Genomic DNA, 13,324 nt, shown 5'->3' with positions numbered 1-13,324 from the left:
GAGGCTACTCAAGAAATATTCCTAAGCATTAATGATTTAGAAAAGAAGTTGCTTACAAGGTAACTAATGATTGATAATAATCAATTTTACCATATTTTATTTTAAATTTCCTCTGGTGATAGGGCATGTATGTTTATTCCCTAGTGATTACCGATAACTCGATACTTCTGGGTTAAGTCACGCGTCAACAGAGGGTGTAATCAAATATGACGTCAACGCACTGCCTGACAACAGGATGCTAACTTTTTTCCTTCGCGGGGAATTCAAATTTTTCTTTATATCCTCAAAAAACATTGTTTTCGTCGGTAAGACTGAATGAACTTTCTTAAAATTTGTATTTTCGTTTAATATTAATAATACATTTGCAATTTTGAGTTTTAGACATTGGAAGTCAATAACGATTTTTATCCATTTTTTGAAGTCAAGACTGTCAAATTATCAATTTTGATTTGAGAAGTCTAACCTTTTACAAGTTTAAATATTTAATTAATTAAATTAATTATAATTAAGTTTTGGAAGTTTTCTCAGCATATTCGTTAACATAATATTATTTATCATTCATCGTTAATTAACCCATTTGTGTAGTAGAATAAATTTCCATTTTTTTACATTTCAGATTGATCTTGAAGCTACTTATTGTGTGCATACCCACTTTTATATACATTAATACCACTTCACCATTAACTTCATTAACAGTATTGTTTGTTATAGTCATTTATATTCTCTGTGCAAGTTGTTCTGGTAGCCAGTAGTTTCTGACAGCACTTTATTTTTCATGGATAAACACAACACTAATTTAAATTTATTATGTTGGATTTGTGGTGCTCAGTTGAAATCATATCCCTCATGGAAAGGTGGAAAAGAACCAAGACGCTTTAAATGCTCTGAATTTTCCCCTAAAATTAAAGAATCTTTGAGAATTAATGCAGATGATGATGTTGATGGGGTTCACCCAAAATATTTTTGCTTTTCATGTATGGGAATTTTGACTTATCCCAATTCCACAAAGCCGCCACCTCCAGAATGGCTACCACATCCCCGCTCCACTCAATGTGTTACCTGTACCAAATTTGAGGACCAGAAAAAAGGGGGAAGACCCAAAAAGAGAAAACGTGGGTTAGGTGGACATTACTACCAAATTAAACATCCCCTTTCCCTAAATGTTTCTAATCACTTTGACAATTTGCATCCCCCATTTCTTTCCCCCCCCCCCAATTCCAAATTCTTTTCAATTAACTGGTCCTCTGGACAACTTCAAATGTGGTGTTTGTAAATGTATTGCTAGTTATCCTGTTGTCACATCTTGTCAACATGTTATGTGCAAAGACTGTGTTCAGCCACCATACAGTGATTCTGAAATCCAGAAATGGAGAACAGGAAGCTTGCTAGCAAACCCAGCCAACTTCAAACATGAAGCTTAAAAATGGCACATCAAAAAATTGGCCTAGAAGACATTTTTAACAGATCTTATGATAAGAGTTGTTATGGCTTTACACTTGATGAAGTAAATGAGACAACTAGAAGATATGATTTACTCTTATCTGAACATCAGAAAGAAAACTCAAAGAATAATGCATCCAAGGAAGCTCCAATAATGAAAAATGCTGAGACACAAACACTACCTAATTTATTAGAAGACAGGAGCAGCAAATTTGAAGTAATCATCAAGGACATTATCTCCATACATTAGAGGTAAAACAAAGCCAATTAGAAAACGAGCTCTAAATATCACTTAACGAGCTCTCTTTTTAGAAAGCTCTATAGACCTCGTTTTAACACTCTGTTCTAACCAATGCCATGTTTCAACTGTTTCACAACATGATGAACACACTGCTGATCTGATGTCGCAATGTGATTCAGCGCCCCACAATTTTCCATTGTTGAGCATGTGGACCCGACCCACAAGTTTCTACAAGAGATAATGCCAACTCCGATTTACAAGCTTCGTATGATAATGCTGATTTGCAGAAAGAAGTTGTTGATAGTTGTTCTACAAACTCAGAAACAGACCAAGTATCCTGAAATCAATGTGCCCAATTATTGTGCAGGAAATGATGGTAAGAGGGTGTATAACAAAAAACAGACATGCTATTTCTGCCACAAATTACAGTGCAAAATAGCACGCCATTTGAATTTTAGCATCAACTGGCGAATCTAGAAACTTCGTCTCATGGCAAACTTCTACCGTAACTTGAGAACACTAGCAGATGGCAGAGGAACACTCATCGTAATGCGAAGATTCAGTCAAACAAAGGTGGCAGAGGACTACTTACCGTGCATCAACTGCTTGAGTTATGGCGACATGTTAGAAACTGTAAACATAGTGTTAAAACTGAAAATATTCTTTTTAACATGAGGGAAGATGAAGTTAAGTCAATACTATTGGATGATATCATTTAAAATTTTGGTTCTATACTTTTGCATAAGTCAGGTGGAAGTAAGATGCACTACATTTCACAAAAAATGTGACAGCTGAGACGTCTACTAAAAGTGATGAGATAACTTGTCGAAAGGCCAAAGTTAACCTTATTTGAGTGTATTGATGGCACCCAATTTGATAATGTCGTTGAAGCCACAACCATATTATGCATAAAAGAAGAAAAAATAACCATTAGTGGTGTCACAATGACTAAAAATCCTTCATTAGGATTGCACCTTGGGCACTCCTTAGTGAAGTGCTCTATGATAAAGTTGGGCAGAGGTATTCGGCAGAAAGATGACCAATTGAAAGAGTAAGCAAATTCGTTTGCAATGCTCCATACTGCAGCTGTCTCTTATACACATCTAGATGTGTATAAGAGACAGACCATATTATGCATAAAAGAAGAAAAAATAACCATTAGTGATGTCACAATGACAAAATCCTTCATTAGGATTGCACATTGGGCACTCCTTATAGTAAAGTGCTCTATGATAAAGTTGGGCAGAGGTATTCGGCAGAAAGATGACCAAATGAAAGAGGAAGCAAATTCGTTTGCAATGTTCCATACTGCAGAGTGGACTGATCGGGTGTCTTCCTTAGCACTAAAAACCCTTAAAGAAAAGAAGTTCACTCAGAATGCCCCATGCTCCTCCTTGTGGTTGAAGTTAGCTATGCTGTGTTTGTGGCAGTTATAATAAGAGGAGGGGAAGTTACAGATGCATTTAAAATGCTAAATAGACCAGAGCAAGGAGGCTAATCAAGAAATATTCCTAAGCCTTAATGATGTAGAAAAGAAGTTGCTTACAAGGTAACTAATGATTGATAATAATCAATTTTAGCATATTTTATTTAAAATTTCATCTGGTGATAGGGCACGTATGTTAATATTCCATAGTGATTACCAATAACTCGATACTTCCGGGTTACGTCACGCGTCAACAGAGGGAGTAATCAAATATAACGTCAACGCACTGCCTGACAACAGGACGCTAAATTTTTCCTTCGCGGGGAAATCAAATTTTTCTTTATAGCCTCAAAAAACATTGTTTTCGTCGTAAAGACTGAATGAATTTTCTTAAAATAAATAGTAGTATATTTGCAATTTCGAGTTTGCCTGAACAATCTGATTTGGCAACGATGCCACAAGGACACATTTGTACAGAGACGTACTCTAGAAACTGCAACATACCAAGCAGTTGCCTATTTTAATGATGGCATGAAAAGTATTTTGGACACATTTAAAGAACTCAATATTGAGCCAGGACATTTCACAACATTAGCATGTAGCATGGGCGATATCAATCGTGTGCGACGCGAAGAGCGAAAGTTCTCGGATAGAGTAAAGAAGAGGAGAAAACACCTCGGAGCTGTAATAATGGGAAACCATTTTATATTTAATTTTAAACATTAACGCTAATTTAATAAATTGTAAAAATTTGACGCAATGTGGATTGGTTGTGACTTCATAACTAATAAACTATTTATCCAATCACTACCAAACTTTCAGTATTTGTAGCTCTTATATAGTGCTAGTGTTAAATGAAAACTTGGTTTGTTTCAATGAAAATGTATATGTCAAAGCTACCACTGAAAATATAGGTACACCATAAAATTTTAGGATTTTCCGTTTAGTTGATATAACTTTAAAATGAGCTCTCTTTTTAGAGAGCTCTATAGACCTTGTTTTAGCACTGTTCTAAACCAATGCCATGTTTCAATTGTTTCACAACATGATGAACACACTGCTGATCTAATGCCGCAATGTGATTCAGCGCCCCACAATTTTCCATTGTTGAGCATGTGGACCCGACCCACAAGTTTCTACAAGAGATAATGCCAACTCCGATTTACAAGCTTCTTATGATAATGCTGATTTGCAGAAAGAAGTTATTGATAGTTGTAATACAAACTCAGAATCAAACAAAAACAGGCGTGCTATTTCTGCCACAAATTACAGTGCAAAATAGCACGCCATTTGAATTTTAGCATCAACTGGCGAATCTAGAAACTTCGGGTTACAAAAACTTTGTCTCATGGCAAACTTCTACCGTAACTTGAGAACACTAGCAGATGGCAGAGGAACACTCATCGTAATGCGAAGATTCAGTCAAACAAAGGTGGCAGAGGACTACTTACCGTGCATCAACTGCTTGAGTTATGGCGACATGTTAGAAACTGTAAACATAGTGTTAAAACTGAAAATATTCTTTTTAACATGAGGGAAGATGAAGTTAAGTCAATACTATTGGATGATGATATCATTTTAAATTTTGGTTCTATACTTTTGCATAAGTCAGGTGGAAGTAAGATGCACTACATTTCACAAAAAATGTGACAGCTGAGACGTCTACTAAAAGTGATGAGATAACTTGTCGAAAGGCCAAAGTTAACCTTATTTGAGTGTATTGATGGCACCCAATTTGATAATGTCGTCGAAGCCACAACCATATTATGCATAAAAGAAGAAAAAATAACCATTAGTGGTGTCACAATGACTAAAAATCCTTCATTAGGATTGCACCTTGGGCACTCCTTAGTGAAGTGCTCTATGATAAAGTTGGGCAGAGGTATTCGGCAGAAAGATGACCAAATGAAAGAGGAAGCAAATTCGTTTGCAATGTTCCATACTGCAGAGTGGACTGATCGGGTGTCTTCCTTAGCACTCAAAACCCTTAAAGAAAAGAAGTTCACTCAGAATGCCCCATGCTCCTCCTTGTGGTTGAAGTTAGCTATGCTGTGTTTGTGGCAGTTATAATAAGAGGAGGGGAAGTTACAGATGCATTTAAAATGCTAAATAGACAACAGAGCACGGAGGCTAATCAAGAAATATTCCTAAGCCTTAATGATGTAGAAAAGAAGTTGCTTACAAGGTAACTAATGATTGATAATAATCAATTTTAGCATATTTTATTTAAAATTTCATCTGGTGATAGGGCACGTATGTTAATATTCCATAGTGATTACCAATAACTCGATACTTCCGGGTTACGTCACGCGTCAACAGAGGGCGTAATCAAATATAACGTCAACAACAGGACGCTAACTTTTTTCCTTCGCGGGGAAATCAAATTTTTCTTTATATCCTCAAAAAACATTGTTTTCGTCGTAAAGACTGAATGAATTTTCTTAAAATAAATAATAGTACATTTGCAATTTCGAGTTAGACATATTGGAAGTCAATAACGATTTTTATACATTTTTTAAAGTCAAGACTGTCAAATTATCAATTTTGATTTGAGTTGATGCAATTTAAATGTCTGCATGGAAAAACACAGAACAACGAGTGCCTGAACAATCTGATTTGGCAACGATGCCACAAGGACACGTTTGTACAGAGACGTACTCTAGAAACTGCAACATACCAAGCAGTTGCCTATTTTAATTGATGGCATGAAAAGTATTTTGGACACATTTAAAGAACTCAATATTGAGCCAGGACATTTCACGACATTAGCATGTAGCATGGGCGATATCAATCGTGTGTGACGCGAAGATCGAAAGTCCTCGGATAGAGTAAAGAAGAGGAGGAAACACCTCAGAGCTGTGAAAAAAGGCTGGACTGACAAAAGAATGGTGCCCATTAATATAAAATAAAATGTCTTAAAAGACGCTATAATAATGGTAAACCATTTTATATTTAATTTTAAACATTAACGCTAATTTAATAAATTGTAAAAATTTGACGCAATGTGGATTGGTTGTGACTTCATAACTAATAAACTACTTATCCAATCACTACCAAACTTTCAGTATTTGTAGCTGTTATATAGTGCTAGTGTTAAATGAAAACTTGGTTTGTTTGAATGAAAATGTATATGTCAAAGCTACCACTGAAAATATAGGTACACCATAAAATTTTAGGATTTTCCGTTTAGTTGATATAACTTAAAAATGAGCTCTCTTTTTAGAGAGCTCTATAGACCTCGTTTTAGCACTCTGTTCTAACCAATGCCATGTTTCAATTTTTTCACAACATGATGAACACACTGCTGATCTAATGCCGCAATGTGATTCAGCGCCCCACAATTTTCCATTGTTGAGCATATGGACCCGACCCACAAGTTTCTACAAGAGATAATGCTGATTTGCAGAAAGAAGTTGTTGATAGTTGTAATACAAACTCAGAATCAGACCAAGTATCCTGAAATCAATGTGCCCAATTATTGTGCGGGAAATGATGGTAAGAGGGTGTACAACAAAAAACAGGCGTGCTATTTCTGCCACAAATTACAGTGCAAAATAGCACGCCATTTGAATTTTAGCATCAACTGGCGAATCTAGAAACTTTGGGTTAAAAACTTTGTCTCATGGCAAACTTCTACCGTAACTTGAGAACACTAGCAGATGGCAGAGGAACACTCATCGTAATGCGAAGATTCAGTCAAACAAAGGTGGCAGAGGACTACTTACCGTGCATCAACTGCTTGAGTTATGGCAACATGTTAGAAACTGTAAACATAGTGTTAAAACTGATAATATTCTTTTTAACATGAGGGAAGATGAAGTTAAGTCAATACTATTGGATGATGATATCATTTTAAATTTTGGTTCTATACTTTTGCATAAGTCAGGTGGAAGTAAGATGCACTACATTTCACAAAAAATGTGACAGCTGAGACGTCTACTAAAAGTGATGAGATAACTTGTCGAAAGGCCAAAGTTAACCTTATTGAGCGTATTCTGTCTCTTATACACATCTGAGACACAAACACTACCTAATTTATTAGAAGACAGGAGCAGCAAATTTGAAGTAATCATCAAGGACATTATCTCCATACATTAGAGGTAAAACAAAGCCAATTAGAAAACGAGCTCTAAATATCACTTAACGAGCTCTCTTTTTAGAAAGCTCTATAGACCTCGTTTTAACACTCTGTTCTAACCAATGCCATGTTTCAACTGTTTCACAACATGATGAACACACTGCTGATCTAATGCCGCAATGTGATTCAGCGCCCCACAATTTTCCATTGTTGAGCATGTGGACCCGACCCACAAGTTTCTACAAGAGATAATGCCAACTCCGATTTACAAGCTTCTTATGATAATGCTGATTTGCAGAAAGAAGTTATTGATAGTTGTAATACAAACTCAGAATCAAACAAAAACAGGCGTGCTATTTCTGCCACAAATTACAGTGCAAAATAGCACGCCATTTGAATTTTAGCATCAACTGGCGAATCTAGAAACTTCGGGTTACAAAAACTTTGTCTCATGGCAAACTTCTACCGTAACTTGAGAACACTAGCAGATGGCAGAGGAACACTCATCGTAATGCGAAGATTCAGTCAAACAAAGGTGGCAGAGGACTACTTACCGTGCATCAACTGCTTCTATACTTTTGCATAAGTCAGGTGGAAGTAAGATGCACTACATTTCACAAAAAATTTGACAGCTGAGACGTCTACTAAAAGTGATGAGATAACTTGTCGAAAGGCCAAAGTTAACCTTATTTGAGTGTATTGATGGCACCCAATTTGATAATGTCATCGAAGCCACGACCATATTATGCATAAAAGAAGAGAAAATAACCATTAGTGGTGTCACAATGATTAAAAATCCTTCATAAACTGTATGATAAAGTTGGGCAGAGGTATTCGGCAGAAAGATGACCAATTGAAAGAGTAAGCAAATTCGTTTGCAATGCTCCATACTGCAGAGTGTACTGATCAGGTGTCTTCCTTAGCACTAAAAACCCTTAAAGAAAAGAAGTTCACTCAGAATGCCCCATGCTCCTCCTTGTGGTTGAAGTTAGCTATGCTGTGTTTGTGGCAGTTACTATATTTAATAAAAGAAGAGGAGGGGAAGTTGCAGATGCATTTAAAATGCTAAATAGAAAGACCACAGAGCAAGGAGGCTAATCAAGAAATATTGCTAAGCCTTAATGATGTAGAAAAGAAGTTGCTTACAAGGTAACTAATGATTGATAATAATCAATTTTACCATATTTTATTTAAAATTTCCTCTGGTGATAGGGAACCCTTGAAGGTTTTGATGTTTTGAATTTTCAGAAGCCATATCTTTAATTTTAACGAATAAAAAATATAGAGCTGTATACTGATTCATGTTTTCAGAAAATTCATCTTGGGCCTAATAAGTCCTTCATTTTCAGTGTGGCGAATCCAGTAATACGAAAAATAGGAGCATTAGATATCATATCATATTATATATTTTGCTTTAACATAAAATACAAAACAAAAACACAAGTAGTGAATCTGCGAGGCAGGATTGCCAAAATGCTGGGAAAAAAATTACAAAGATTTTAGATGGTAGGGTGTAGACCACCTCAGCCCCACTATAGTTGGAGCTGAGGTAAGGAAATAGGAAAACACTCTCAGAAAAAAAAAAAAAAAATATAGGAGGATGGCTTGCTTCTTACCTGAATCCACCACTCGTGTTACCACCACCCGTAATACAGCAATACGTCCTACTGATAATCAGAACCTTCTTATTATTTTCAAGAGGGTGGCCATGCGGTTTCGGCAGCATTTCTAAACTACAGCAATCAAGAAAATAGGTGGAAAATATATGCAATTGCAGCGGGGTGATAATCTAGGAATTAGAAATTTAGGGGGTGGCTAGATCACATTAGCCTCACCAAGCATGCGGCTGAGGTGAGAAATTTACGATTATGACATTATTAAAATTATTATTTTTAGGCTTATTGCCCTTGGACCCAGTGCTTTGCCCTGGCTGCACTGCCCGTAGCTAAAACACTGATTTAATTTCATGACCTGCGCTATTCATTAACATACAAGTACTAAAGGCTATTATAATACTATTTTTTCAGATCATTTCTTTCCAGGTGTATACAACCCAGCAGAAGATTAAACTTCGGTACGTTCACATCAAAAGTGTTGATCTTGCAGAAAGTAGAGCCTGCTGAGTAATTGCTTTAATGATTAGAAGAACCTACATGTTATAAAACAGAAATAAATATAGCTTCTTGATTATGTACCTGTATCTAACAAATACAATGTTTTTCTTTCTTTTTATTCTAGGTTTTTGAGAAGATCTTCGTTACAAATGAACAATAGTTTGTGTTTGCCTTCTGTCAATGAATGGTTTTTGTATTTTTATTTGTTCTGCTGAGTTATCGAGTCTGGGTTTTTTTTATTTTTTTACTTTTACCGCAAATATTAATAAATCGCTTTCATATAGTTAATAATTTGGATCCTAAGTCCCGCCCACAACCGCAGTGTTTTCATACAGACTGTACAAGGGATTCCAAGCAAAAGATCTTTTTCGTACCGTTTTTCTACTATGCGTTGTGTAGCATTTGGATGCAACAAAACACACTCTGATGGAGTATGTTTTCATATTTTTCCAAATGAGGAAAAATTAAGGCGAGAATGGTCCAAAAAACTAGAGCGAAGTGGAGCCCCAGCAAGTACTCGGCTTTATGTATCGACAAATTTGAAGCCAACTGCTATGAGTTGATGTGCCGATTTGGTTAAGAAATTGGGGTAGCTGGAAAATTGAACCGTCGTCTAAAAAAAACCTGATTCCGACTATTTTTCCCAAGCCTAAAGCTCCCGGAAAAGAGAACACAATCGGGTAAGTTTATTGCCTTATTATTACCTAGGCCTAGGTATCTCTTTAGGATAGTACTAGCCCAGTACTTGGTACTATTGGCTAGCGTGCGGCCGAAAAGAATCGTCGATTCGTAAACTGTCGTCTTCATCTTGCTTTGTACATTGACTAGGGCCACATTGTTTTTTTTTTTTTTGGGGGGGGTTTCTTTGTAGGCTTAGGCCTATCTCGAATGCATACACGATATTCGGTGATGCCTAGCTAGGCCTAGGTAACTAAATTTGCAAAAGCCTTGGAATTTGGCTGGACAGGCCTAGGCCAAGAGTTTACCTAGAAAATGATTACCCTTTTCTTCAGTTATGATCGATTATAAAGGGATTAGTGTTCGATTTTATATATTCTTGATAAATTTAGGCTCTATTATTTGTTTTTTTGTCCTACCAAGGGTTCTTCAAACAGTACTTGAACCCCGAACAACAATGGACAATGCAACAGCTATTCAAGATGATGATATGCCTGTCCTAAACAACTAACATTGGAGAAAGAAACTCAAGTAAGTTTTATTTTATTTCCAATCAGAACATAAATATAGTTTGGTATTATCTGTATTTATTATCTGTATGAAATAAAATTTGAGTTGCAGCAGTTGATTTTAAAATATGGTTGTCCGCAGCATAATCTGCATAGACAGGCATAATAAATAACTTTGTTAAAAAAATGTAACCGAGGTTTCATACATGTTAATTCTTATTTATTCAGCTACAACAATGGTTCGTAACAGTGCAGAACATAAAAGGCGCAATGAGAGAGGGAGAGAGGGAGGGAAACAAAAAAGAAGGATGCAGAATACAGATGAAAAGAAGTGCTATAAATGGGAGTTTATAAAAGTAATGTTTTATTTTATTTTAAAACATTGTGTTCCATGGTTCCAATTTGCCGCCAATTAAACTTAGTGTTGTAGAGTTTATAAAATTTTTTTTTTAAATTTCTAAGCATTGTGTTCCATGGTTTCAATAATAATAATAATAGTAGTAGTAATAGTAATATTAGGAATAGTAATAAAAAATAATAATAGTAATAATAATTTTGCACCATGAAACATAATGCTGTGCGATTCATCTGCTAGTGAGGAGGATCTGGTTTCTGATGAGATTACTGGAGGAGACTTTGTGCTTCTCAGATTGATTACGCTATACCGTAATAGTAGTACCGTAGTAGTAGTAGCAGTAGTACTTGTATGTACTTATACTGGTATAGATATCATTCCTGAATTATGGAGTTATAGAAATATATACATTTTTGTAAATTTTGTTCCAACTAACCCCACTCTCTCTGTTTAGTTCCTGATTGTAATCACCATTATAGAGAGCCACACATGCAGCTTTTTTATCGTTTCCCAAAAGATCCTAAAGTCAATCAACAATGGATTAAACAAATATTATGTAATTTATTCTAGGCATTAGAACTTCTTATAAAACTATATTTAACGCTTTTTGTCATGAAGGGAGCCTAGCCCAATGGTGGCCTACCGAGGCCTGGTATAGTTCATGGAGCAGGCCTAACCTAAAGATGCTGTAGCACATAGGCCTAGGCCTACAGGAATAATTTAGCAAATTTGTGTGCACCCAGCCATTAAGATGTGTCTTCACAGTTATGTTCTTGGGTAGGCAAGCCTAGACCTAGTTTACATTTACACACGTGTGTATTGTATTGACATAGTTATAGTACCTACGCATAGACAGGCCTATCCTACCTAATCGTGCCTAGTCACTACAGATCCTTTTTACCCTGTCATCATTAAAAGCAGGCCTACAATTTACTTTGTGACTTAATCTGTATTGCAAATTGATTTTATATATACAGTGTATATATGTATATATAAAATCAAATAAGCTATAATATACTTCTTTTGCATGAAATATACATTTTGATCAGTTATTCTAACTGATAGTTCTTATAAGCTAATGCTAATGCTAATGCAAGTTCTTATAAGCAAATAACCAAAATAAAAAAACAGTTGTTTTCAATCCGCTATTAAGGTCTTTTCAAAATAAAGTTTACTAAACAAGGTATAAAAACATCTTGCTTAAACGAAAAACTTCAAACTACCATAAACCCAAAGTAAGTCCACTACACACATGAACAACCACTACAGAACAAGCAACCCTACAATTACACAAAATCCCAACATTACACCAACACAGTACCATGCACCTGAATATATCCATTTGAACAAAGTACCACGCCACTGACACGCAGATATTTACAATATAATAATGTGCACCCACTTGTTTTTCTTCATCCACAGGTTCAGGCACTAAACGTAAATCCGATTTTAAATGCCTACACAATCATTGGTGTCGACGAAGATGAGCAAGTATTTCAAAAAGAACAACATTGAGAGATTACACCATTCATTCACTTTAGTTTCATACAAAATTCTTATCATTAAGAATAATACAACACACCAAAATAAATCTAAAAGAAAACAGAAATGTTCATATTTTCTTAAGACCTACTTCAATACCACATTCACATTCAAAATTGCCAAATTTCAACTTATATAGAGTTAAGGCCTAGCCCAATGGTGGCCTACTGAGGCCTGGTATAGTTCATGGAGCAGGCCTAACCTAAAGATGCTGTAGCACATAGGCCTAGGCCTACAGGAATAATTTAGCAAATTTGTGTGCACCCAGCCATTAAGATGTGTCTTCACAGTTATGTTCTTGGGTAGGCAAGCCTAGACCTAGTTTACATTTACACACGTGTGTATTGTATGGACATAGTTATAGTACCTACGCATAGACAGGCCTATCCTACCTAATCGTGCCTAGTCACTACAGATCCTTTTTACCCTGTCATAAATACATTAAAAGCAGGCCTACAATTTACTTTGTGACTTAATCTGTATTGCAAATTGATTTTATATATACAGTGTATATATGTATATATAAAATCAAATAAGCTATAATATACTTCTTTTGCATGAAATATACATTTTGATCAGTTATTCTAATTGATAGTTCTTATAAGCTAATGCTAATGCTAATGCAAGTTCTTATAAGCAAATAACCAAAATAAAAAAACAGTTGTTTTCAATCCGCTAAAGGTCTTTTCAAAATAAAGTTTACTAAACAAGGTATAAAAACATCTTGCTTAAATGAAAAACTTCAAACTACCAAACTACCATAAACCCAAAGTAAGTCCACTACACACATGAACAACCACTACAGAACAACCCACCCTACAATTACACAAACACAGTACCATGCACCTGAATATATTCCATTTGAGCAAACTACCACGCCACTGGCACTTTTTTTAAGCAAGTCCATCTACATGCAGATATTTACAATATAATAATGTGCA

General features: G+C 35.6%; 1 long non-coding RNA gene across 1 annotated transcript; it reads right to left on the bottom strand.

Annotated features, from left to right (window-relative positions):
• Positions 1–3,007: 3,007 nt before the first annotated feature.
• On the bottom strand, positions 3,008–7,910 carry LOC117116495. Its single transcript, XR_004446764.1, has 3 exons — positions 7,871–7,910; positions 5,957–7,087; positions 3,008–3,782 (listed from the first exon to the last, which is right to left on the bottom strand). It is a non-coding gene; the product is annotated as an uncharacterized LOC117116495 (long non-coding RNA).
• Between the last annotated feature and the right edge of the window lie 5,414 nt (positions 7,911–13,324).

Source organism: Anneissia japonica, unplaced genomic scaffold (genome assembly GCF_011630105.1).
Source record: "Anneissia japonica isolate Jap-2015-1 unplaced genomic scaffold, ASM1163010v1 scaffold2918_len238339_cov177, whole genome shotgun sequence".
NCBI classification, from domain to species: Eukaryota; Metazoa; Echinodermata; class Crinoidea; order Comatulida; family Comatulidae; genus Anneissia; species Anneissia japonica.
This window is presented reverse-complemented; position numbering and strand designations above follow the sequence as displayed.